General features: G+C 36.7%; 1 long non-coding RNA gene across 1 annotated transcript; it reads left to right on the top strand.

Moving 5' to 3' along the window:
- The first annotated feature begins 5999 nt into the window (after positions 1-5999).
- On the top strand, positions 6000-7558 carry LOC147503423 (uncharacterized). Its single transcript, XR_015220188.1, has 3 exons — positions 6000-6484; positions 6850-6973; positions 7474-7558. It is a non-coding gene; the product is annotated as an uncharacterized LOC147503423 (long non-coding RNA).
- Positions 7559-9691: the final 2133 nt, after the last annotated feature.

The following is a 9691-nucleotide window of genomic DNA, read 5'->3' as shown; positions in this document are numbered from 1 at the left end:
ACAAGAATTAAAACTAGATCTATAAATTGAGATGACAAAAATCGAAATTGACAAAATAACTATTTTATTTATCTAATCAATCAAGAACAATGATTCAAAGACTTAATCTAAAACAAGAATTGAAAATGGAACTAAAACTTAATTAATCTACTGAAAACTAGATCTAGAATTATCTATATGGTTTTAGGTCTAACTAGCTACCATTAACAAAGATCTAAGCTTTTGTTTTCATATCACCAGATCCAAAAATCGTGCATGGGCTTGGAGCCATGTTTTGGGCCAGAGAATCAGGCCCAAAACCCAATTCTTTCAGTCCAAAAAGGCCTCTTCAGCTGCAGTTGGCTTCAACAGACCTTTCGTCCACTTTTGCTCCTCTGATTGGATCAAAGCTTAGACCATTGGAAAGCTCTTCCCGAGCCGGTCGTTTTGACATAAGGTAGGCCCCATTCCGAGGTCTGAGTCCAAAGATACGGCCTTCAGAAGTTCTGCTGACTTGTGTGCTGTTTTAGCCCGCGTCGACTTTTCAGCTTTTGACCGGGCTTTAGAAAGGCTTTGTCTTCTTGAATCTTGGCCTTTAATCACGGAACTCCTTAGTAACCGACCTTAGCTCCTTTATCTCGCTAAAGTGGCACATTTCTGCACATAATAAACTTTGAAACCTGAAATGCATAGAAACACGTAATCAGTGTTAACTCTTAATTATTACTCACATAATTGGTCTAAAAGTATGCCTGTTACAGGGTTAAAACTACAGTTTTGGGCTCTTATCCAACCACCCCCAAACAGCATTTTGCTTGTCCTCAAGCAAAGATGAGAAATTAGAATAAGTGACCAAAAATGGAGTTCTAACTACTCGTTTATTTGAAATGCGATTGCATTGACTATATGCTGACAAGGCGCTTAAACCACTAGGAATTCCCTAGTGGACGAGTTATAACCTCGTGAGAGTTTTCCAGTGAAGGTACTCACAAACTTCAACTATACTACAACGACTAAGAAATAAAACTATTGTTTCCTCATTTATGTCCCAACTATCTATATATCTCACTAGCAAATGAATAAGAATAACCAAGTCAAAAACCTAAGCTAATGTATGCATAATAATCAATCATTTATGATACAAATATAAATACTATGAGTAATACTATGAAATGCCTAGCAGGTTCGTTTCTGAAAACTCGGAAGAGCGTCCTTATGTAGGTCCTCACATAAATGTCAAGGCGAAAACCACTCGATTTTTTTTAGCTCAAGTTTATTTACTCATTAATGCGGTGGGCACACTTTTACCTTACAATCTCAATGACAACAAGGAAGCCGGAGTCGATCAAACACATCGCCACTTACTATCACACTAACCTATTCCTAATTGAGCTAGAGGTCTTTATTAGGTGTTGGGGATTAGGAGATGGTTTAAGAAGAAAAGAAATGGATATTCAAAAGGACAAGTCCGAGATAGTAGAGTCTTCATATTATGTAACTTAGAGAAAACCTTGTTATTTACTTTTTTTTGCTTCTACACTTTGTTTCCATCCTTAGCATTTTTTTTTTTTTTTTTTTTCTTTGGCTTTTAACTCCTTTTATTCTATTTTTTTAGGAGTTTTTATTTTATTTCTATTTTTATTTTTCTTTTCTTTGGATGGAAACTTCTTTCTTTTATTTTCGGAAGCAATTAACTAACTTTTGTTTTTACACTTTTTTTTCTCTTCTTCTTTCTTCCTCATTCTATTCTCGGACTTATTCTAGATTGGGTAGGTTGATTTTATTTTATTTTTTTTTTTTTTTTTTTGTTTTTTGTAACAGGGTAAAGGATTTGTGGGTTATGAAAGGCTAAAGAAAGGCTCGAGGGGCTTAGGCGACTAGCGGAAAATAATTCATAGGTTTGAATTTCTGGCTATATCGATCCAAAGAGGGCCTAAATTCTCGCTTAGGATATGGCATAGTGATCAAGCAAGTGGGCGTGTGATTTCTCTATCCGGATTTTACTTCTCCCTTGTGTCATTTCTCAAATGTTTTCGCTCATATAAGGCTTTAGGCTATATTCTCACAGGATTTGTAGAATAAGTACTCTAGCATAGCTTTAAACTTCATTGCTAACAATCATAGATACTCATGTAATATATTTATAGATAGATGCAAAGATTATTACCTACATATTAACCTAAGTTTCTAACAATTATTCCGATGCAAAAGCTTCATTGAGACTTCTAGATTGTTAAGAGCATAGAGAAAGAACACAATACCAATATTCCTAAGTGTATAGCATAAACTTATTTATTTATGTTTTGAAAATTTTTAACTTGAAAACAAATGCATATTATACATTTCTATATCCTAACATATGCCTTAATTACACGTGTTTCTATGCCCTAAAACAAGAAACATGCTTTGTCCTCAAAGCATTTAAATAAAGAGGGTAGAAAAATACCATGGAAACGGCGTGAAATTCGGGACATCGCAAAACAAGGTTAGAACATACTAATATAGGAAATAAAAAATACTCGACGCAACTCTATAAGAGTTCCACCCATTATGGGGTTAAGCAATTAAATTTGCTTAGGACATAAGCAGACAATAACAAAACTAAAACTTACCTTATCTCCGCTTTTAAGCATCCTCCTCCTCATCAAAGAGATGAGGTTCCTTCAAGATCCCGCCGGTCCATTATAACTTGCCAAGCTTTCCGCCATTTATCATCTACTACCGCTAACTTTGTTAAGTGTTATTATGTCCGATGGGATGTGCGGGCGCACCAAATGAAATTTTGCCATCCTGGCCAAGTCATTATTCGCGAATGAGCGAACCACCCTGATGGTGGGTCTCATGACTTCAACCCTTTTCCAATCTGTGAATTGTGCACGAATACAGGTAAACAACTACGCATGATCGCGGCTTTTACCAACACGGACATAAGAAGATACTTACGCCTCATGGTTTGGGCTCTCTTAAGACTAGCGACTAAAACTTCGGGGAATGTCATATCGGGCAATGTCCCTCGCCTAAAGCGAGGAAAATGTCACCAGCCGATCATGTTTTGCGAAAATGAACCGCCATTCCCCAAAATATTCATCGGGATCAATAACATGGTGGTGCCTACGTTTAGGGAAAGGCTACCGAGGGCAATGTTTATATCGCCCTCGGTCCATTACTCGAAATACCCCTCCCCCCCATAATACTCATGGAAATATGTATAATCATAAAGATATGCATTATCGGGTCATATATGCCCATGTGTGAGCAGGATCGGTATTGGTAATCCACGAAACTAAAGCGACCACATGTTTATTGAAATTATGTGTCGTGTCATCGACTCTGATTGAGAGAATTCTTGTTCTCCATCCCGATTACAATAGAATTTAACGCGTGGTCGTAGAAATAAGCGATAAGCTTTTGGTGAATATGAATCGTCATCACTTACCGGTAGATGGCGCCATCCTAACTGCGAGGATCGTGGCCGGAACCAATGTCCATAGGTCTCGGTTCCCAATACGTCTTCGAAAAGACTGTTCGGTATGACTATAGGAGATGTCATCTCAGCGACTCCTTGAGCAGTTCAAAAATCCCGGAAAGACCCACAAAAAATTGGAACTTCCGTGTTCACAGATGGCAGGGCGCTGGTCGCGCTTAGGGGTTTTTAAAATTACAGTGTTTGGGCCAGTGTGTGTCAGGAGGATGGGGCTGGTCGCCTCGACTAAACCGAGTGAAATTGTATGCAGGCGCAGCAGGCGCTTCGTAAGTCTTTGAAACGGGAGTTTAGAGGAAAAAGAAGGAAAAGCTTGGAGTGAAAGGTGCGGGATGATGGTGGGGTGTAGTGTGGTTTGTTAGTGTAGAATGAAGGGAGTTTAAATAAGTTCTGAGCTTCCAAAACGAATCGGCAAGTTCCCAAATTATTTTAAGGCAATTTCCGAAAATAGAAAAATTCCAAACCCGAAAACGGAAACAACCCATCTTCTTGATTTTCTAAAAATCCTGGTATCTTTTATATTGGATTTAGAATAGTAACTTCTAAACTCTCCTAGATTTCATGCTACCACCACACAAATCATATATATGCCGATATCGGCCAAATTCTCAACCTTTCCTCCAAGACAACTTTACCGCAGATGATCATATAACGAATTATGCTCGGTATAAATATTATCACCCCCAAACAAGTCGGGAAGGTGGGATTAATGATAAAAACAAGCAGTACTCGAAATTAACCAATTATATTAAAAATAAAATTTAAATCCAAACAACATAAAACAAACACATTAATATTTAAATTTAACTACTTAATTAAAATCCAACTAATAAAACAATCAAAACCATGAAATAACAGCGAACACAACTGATGGTGAACACCTAGTTATGTGATGAAGATGGACCCTGAGATGGAGATTGGTCCTTGCATGGAGAATGGCTTGAACCATCTGTCCTTTGGCGACGACGCTCATGCCTGTCGGACTCGCACTACACCAAAAGAGGATATTAGTAACGCACACTTTTTTTTGTTTCTAATGTTTTTGAGGTGTAACTACATTCCTAACGTTTTTTGGACGTTAAAATTGCAACTAAAGTGTTACTTTAATTTTTTCGGATTTGAGAATTAATTTGTAACTTATTTTAAAATTTTTGTTTTGACTAAGAACCGTAAGGGACTATAATTAAAGGTTAATAGAAATAAAAAAAGTAAAAACCAAAATAAGAATTTTGAGCGAGAGGGAAAAAATGAAAAGGCCGTGCTCTTCTCTTTTCTTCTCCTCTCTAAAACTTAAAACCAAAATTATATTTTTCATCTCTTCTTATTTTTCCATCGCCTCTCTCTCGCACAACCTAATCAACAATTCTGCCACTGCCGCGCCGCCTCCATCCGGTAGTTTTTCCTTCCTTCGCCTTATTCTTCTATGGTTTCATAATTATTACCATCTAATTTCTACTCTTTAGCTTTTTTTCACACTGATAGGTGTTTAATCCACATATAAAATTAGTTTCGGTGCTATAGTTGCTTCATTTATAGCCAAAGGTATGATTTTTATTTTGATATCTTGTATTCTTCAATGGAAAATTTTGATTTTGATTTTCATATGTCGCCTGTTTTATATGTGGGTGTTGGAGTTCGTGATTTTAGTTTCCTGGTTTGTGGATTGTTCCTCGCTTATATATTCTTCTTCAGTCTTCACTCGATTATTTTATAATTATCCTAATTTTATTTTTTGATTATGAAATTCTGGTGATCAGACGGTATGTGCTTCCAACTAATAATATGAATACTAGGTCTGGTGTATTTCTTTTCCACTAAACTCTAGGTCTGCTGTAAGTACTTCTTGCTTTAAGAACCACGTACATTCCATATATATTAGTAATAAGCTCTTGATTGGACGCAATTTTAGCTTTGAATTGCGACAAGTTTAAAATTTTCATGTTTTTGGTGCTTAGTTTTGCAATTTATTTTGTGTATCAAGTTTTTAAATCTAATATTGTAAATCTCAAGTAATTATTATTTTTCTGAATTTTTAATCTAGTTACAATGAGTTACCTCCTTGTTCATTATGGTGATTTGGAACTATTATTGAAAAGCGTGGACTGTGGAGGTAACAAGTAATTAGAGTGCCTGAGAGAACTTGTATTTGTGAGTGTTAAGTTTAGATAGGTTGTATAGAGATCCAATTGTGAGTAGATGAAATTGTTGTTGTCTCTCTTTGCACTTTAGGAATAGCGATAGCTGCTATGTTTTTGGAACTTAAGCTGTTACGCTACTAAAGTCTATGGTGCAGAAGTCTGAATTTTTTTTCTGTTCAGTTTTTTGGCTATGGTTTTGTAGTTTCATTTGTATATTCATGCCCTTATCTCTTTTGTGTATAAATGGTTTAAGGGACTTCTTAGTTCTTACTCCATGTTTCAGGGATAGAATCTCTAGACTTGAACTGAAGAATTTATTGTCATTGCTGTTGGTATTAAATCATTATCATGCCTAAGGTCCCGGAGCATCAAGTGGCCACTGCAAGCCAAACACAGGCCACTGCAGGCCACACACAGGCCATTGCAAACATATTTTAAGAGCTTAAGCCTCAAGCGCAACCACGACCGTACCAGGGAAAGAGCTTGAGTAAAATGTTTGGCACTGGTTGGGCTTTGTCTTATATTTTTGGGTATTCTTTCGTGAGAGTAAATTTTATTATGGTGAGAGTGAAGAGACACATTAAGACCCTTTCTTTCTAAAGTTTGTATGACTTTCAGATTTGTCTGTTTTTCCTGTTCATCTTGTTTTTGCTTTAGTTTAATTAATGAGATACTTTGTGGTGAATCACTTTTCAAGTAGAAGGTTTTGTCTGGGTTGGCAGTATGCAAGGATAATCCTCCGGTCGAATATGGTTATGATTTATAGGTTATTCTTTTGCATTTTGCAGGCAGGAAAGTCTCTTGTTGGTGTCTCTGCAGCCTGTCGCATGCATAAAAGCTACATTTGGCTAGCTACAAATGGGGATTGCTTCTTATACAACATGGGGTAATATTTCGTTGTTAGCTTCACAAGATCTCTAAGGGAATGAACTTTTAGTGACACTTCGAGGGTCTATTGTCTAGAATTAGTTTGCATTTGCATGATGAGATATTTATCTTGGTCTGCCAGTTTCTTAACATTTGTCCATATTGGATTTGCAAGTGCATCTTTTAGCATGTTAGTGAAGACGATTGTCACATATGCTCTTCTTGTTTCACTAGTATATATTGTGCTCTTCTTGTTTCACTGGTATATAGATTGTGTTACCATTACTTTTCCTACACTGTAATTCAGGTCTTTCCACCAACAATTACACTTCTATTGTTTTATGTTGTAATTTTGGCAAATGCTTACTCTCTGTCCAACTACAGATTACCTTCACTTTCTTGCTGTACCCAACACTTATGTTAGCATATATGGGCCAGGCTGCTTATTTGTCGAAGCATCACCGATTAGACAATAGTTACCAAATTGGGTTCTATGCCTCAGTACCAGGTATACACTTTTCCCTTCTTAGGTGCCTGGACATATCTAGAATATTGTAGTTAGTATTGCATTTGATTAAAAGCTTAATATTATAATGAAACTGTGCCAAATGTCTATATTTATGTCATACTAGAGACCTTTGTTTGATTTCATTACCAATTTGCTCACGATATATCTTTGTTAACTCGTGCATGTCCTCATACTTGCCATCTTTGTTATTAAAGCAATTTAATTGTAATAGCAATATTATTCATTTAGTTATCATATCTCATTTATCGTTGAACAAACAAAGCTTATAGTCAAATAATAGAATATATATGTACAGGTAGGTAACGATTTTAATAGTTTACGACAATTTTCCAAGAGTTTCTTGATAATATTTTAGAATCAAATAAGGATCGATGTATACAGTTTACTAACTTTATTACGAATCTTATAATTGCTTACTTAGTTAAGTTTGATTAAATCACATGGCGTCCCATTATCTTCGACTTTTCTCCTGGGTGCAGCCACGTGTAGGCAATATATGAGGAGAATGCATACAATCGCGGTGGCTACTTTAACTTTAGGCACTTGGTTGGAAATTTTTTGAGGTAATTGAAATTAATTAGCATTATATTGACTCAATTCAGGATTGAATGTTTTTTTTTTTTTTTTTTATTTTGCCTATCTTACGTATTTTACTTTTATGTTATTCTTAGGATACAAGATTCATGAAGTGTCAAGGCCTAGATAGTCGAAGGAGACGAGGATAAGTTTTACTATCAATTGATTTTGAAGAAATGTTTATTTCGTTTTGGTGCAACAAATTTCAGAATTCGCATACTCATTATGTATGACTTTTTGGTTGTGATTTGTAATAATAAAAATTAGTATTTGATGAGATGTACTTGTGAGGTTTTCTTTTTATTGGGCTTTTGTGGAATTCTTTAAAAAACAAAAGGGAGACATGTTATGCAGGCAAAGGTGGTAAATAGGTGGCAGGGTAAAAATTATTTTTTTTAAATACAAAATTTTTTGTAACGGCAACATACCGTTACTAATCTCTTCATTGAGTAACATTTACGTGGAAGCAGAAACGTTAGCAATGGGTGCAAAAACCATTAGTAAATGCTTCAATTAGTAACGCATATTCTACACAAAAAAACTGTTACTAACTTCAAAAAACTGTTACTATTGTTGGAAATAATTAACACATTTGATTCTGAAAAACCGTTAGTAATTAATTTCAGTTACGCTAACTAACTGTTACTATAAATAATTTTGTAACGGTTAAAAACTGTAAGTAAATAAATTAACACATTAATAACGCCCAAACAGTTACGGATAAAAAGTGTTACAAATATTTTTAGTAACGGTCCTGCACTGTTAAGGATATCCTGTTTTGGTATAGTGTCGGCTGAAACAGAGTCCTCCACGGGTGGCATGTGTCGTAGCATCTCTATTCGGAACAAGCGCTGTGCTTCCATCTCAGTCCTGATTACTGCATACTGGGCTTGTTGATGCTGGTGGATAGTCTCCATGTTAGACAAGATATCGTCCTGAACCCCTTCGAGCATTTCAAATCTCGTCTGAAGGTTCGTTTGCTTCTTTCGAACTACAATCTGTCCTATCTCGGATATCTTCACAAATACCATAGACGCAACGCAAGGCAGTTCGCAACACTTGCATGCGTTCTAAATTAGAACTACATTTCTCTAATGCATCGTCATCCAGACATGTCATATCCTCCCTTTCATCCTCCGACTCAACCATGTTTTCTTCAGACAACGGCCAAGTCTCTTGGATGTAATCCGTATAGATACTTGCATTAGAATGCAATTTGATCTTAATAGGAGCAGATCTTGCAACAGCTCTAAAGGAGAGCATGATCTTAGTGATCAATACGGGAAGAGGCGCCAAGCTCTTCCCCACTCCTCGAATCACATTAAACATTAAATCGAGGATGCAGAAATTATACTTATTTGTTTGCAAAATCCAGAGAACGTGCAGACATTGCATGCCGATATCACCGACTTTGTCTTTTCAGGGGCGTTCCTACCAATCCACCGAGCTACTGCCGGTTGATTGATTCGAGGAGTTGGTGGCGGAATGAGATGTCGGATTGTATTCACCCTCCACGGCGGTATCCTTTATCAAAGCGGGAACTCCGGTATCTTGGGATTCACGAATTGTGATTACGAGGTTGCTTTCAAGCGTAATTCCTAACGATTCGACCAACAACCGTCGTTACTTCCCTCCTCGTTTCGCTACCTTTATGAAAATCCTATCCCCTCCAATTCTCGCTTCTTATAAAACTGTTCTACCAAATCATAGTGATAGAACTCCTCACCGAAAGTACCACAAATCCGTTCAATGCCTCCTAATCATCTCCGCGTCGTAAAATGGCGCGAAGCTGTTGGAAGCAAACGCGTGCTCCGGCAAAATTCTTCGTCATAGCGCCATTGAAGTTTCTGAGACAACTAATGGTTTTGTAGACTGTGGGGGAGGCGAGTTTGAAGAAAAACTACTAAAAACAACGGTGGTGGCGGTGGTTACTTGAATTGGTGGCTGTTTTTCGGAGTTAGGTTGGTGGTGGTAATGGTTTGGAGAAGATTTAGTTGAATTTGAATTTCTTGGCGTTGGTGTAGTTAGGTTTTCTTTTCTCTCTCTTTTTTTTTTTTTTTTTTATTTTGGTGTTTAAGGTTTGTTTTAAACCTTAGTAACCGGCGGGTTGAAAAGGAAAGA

This window comes from Coptis chinensis, chromosome 4, assembly GCF_015680905.1.
Source record: "Coptis chinensis isolate HL-2020 chromosome 4, ASM1568090v1, whole genome shotgun sequence".
Classification (NCBI taxonomy): domain Eukaryota; kingdom Viridiplantae; phylum Streptophyta; class Magnoliopsida; order Ranunculales; family Ranunculaceae; genus Coptis; species Coptis chinensis.
This window is presented reverse-complemented; position numbering and strand designations above follow the sequence as displayed.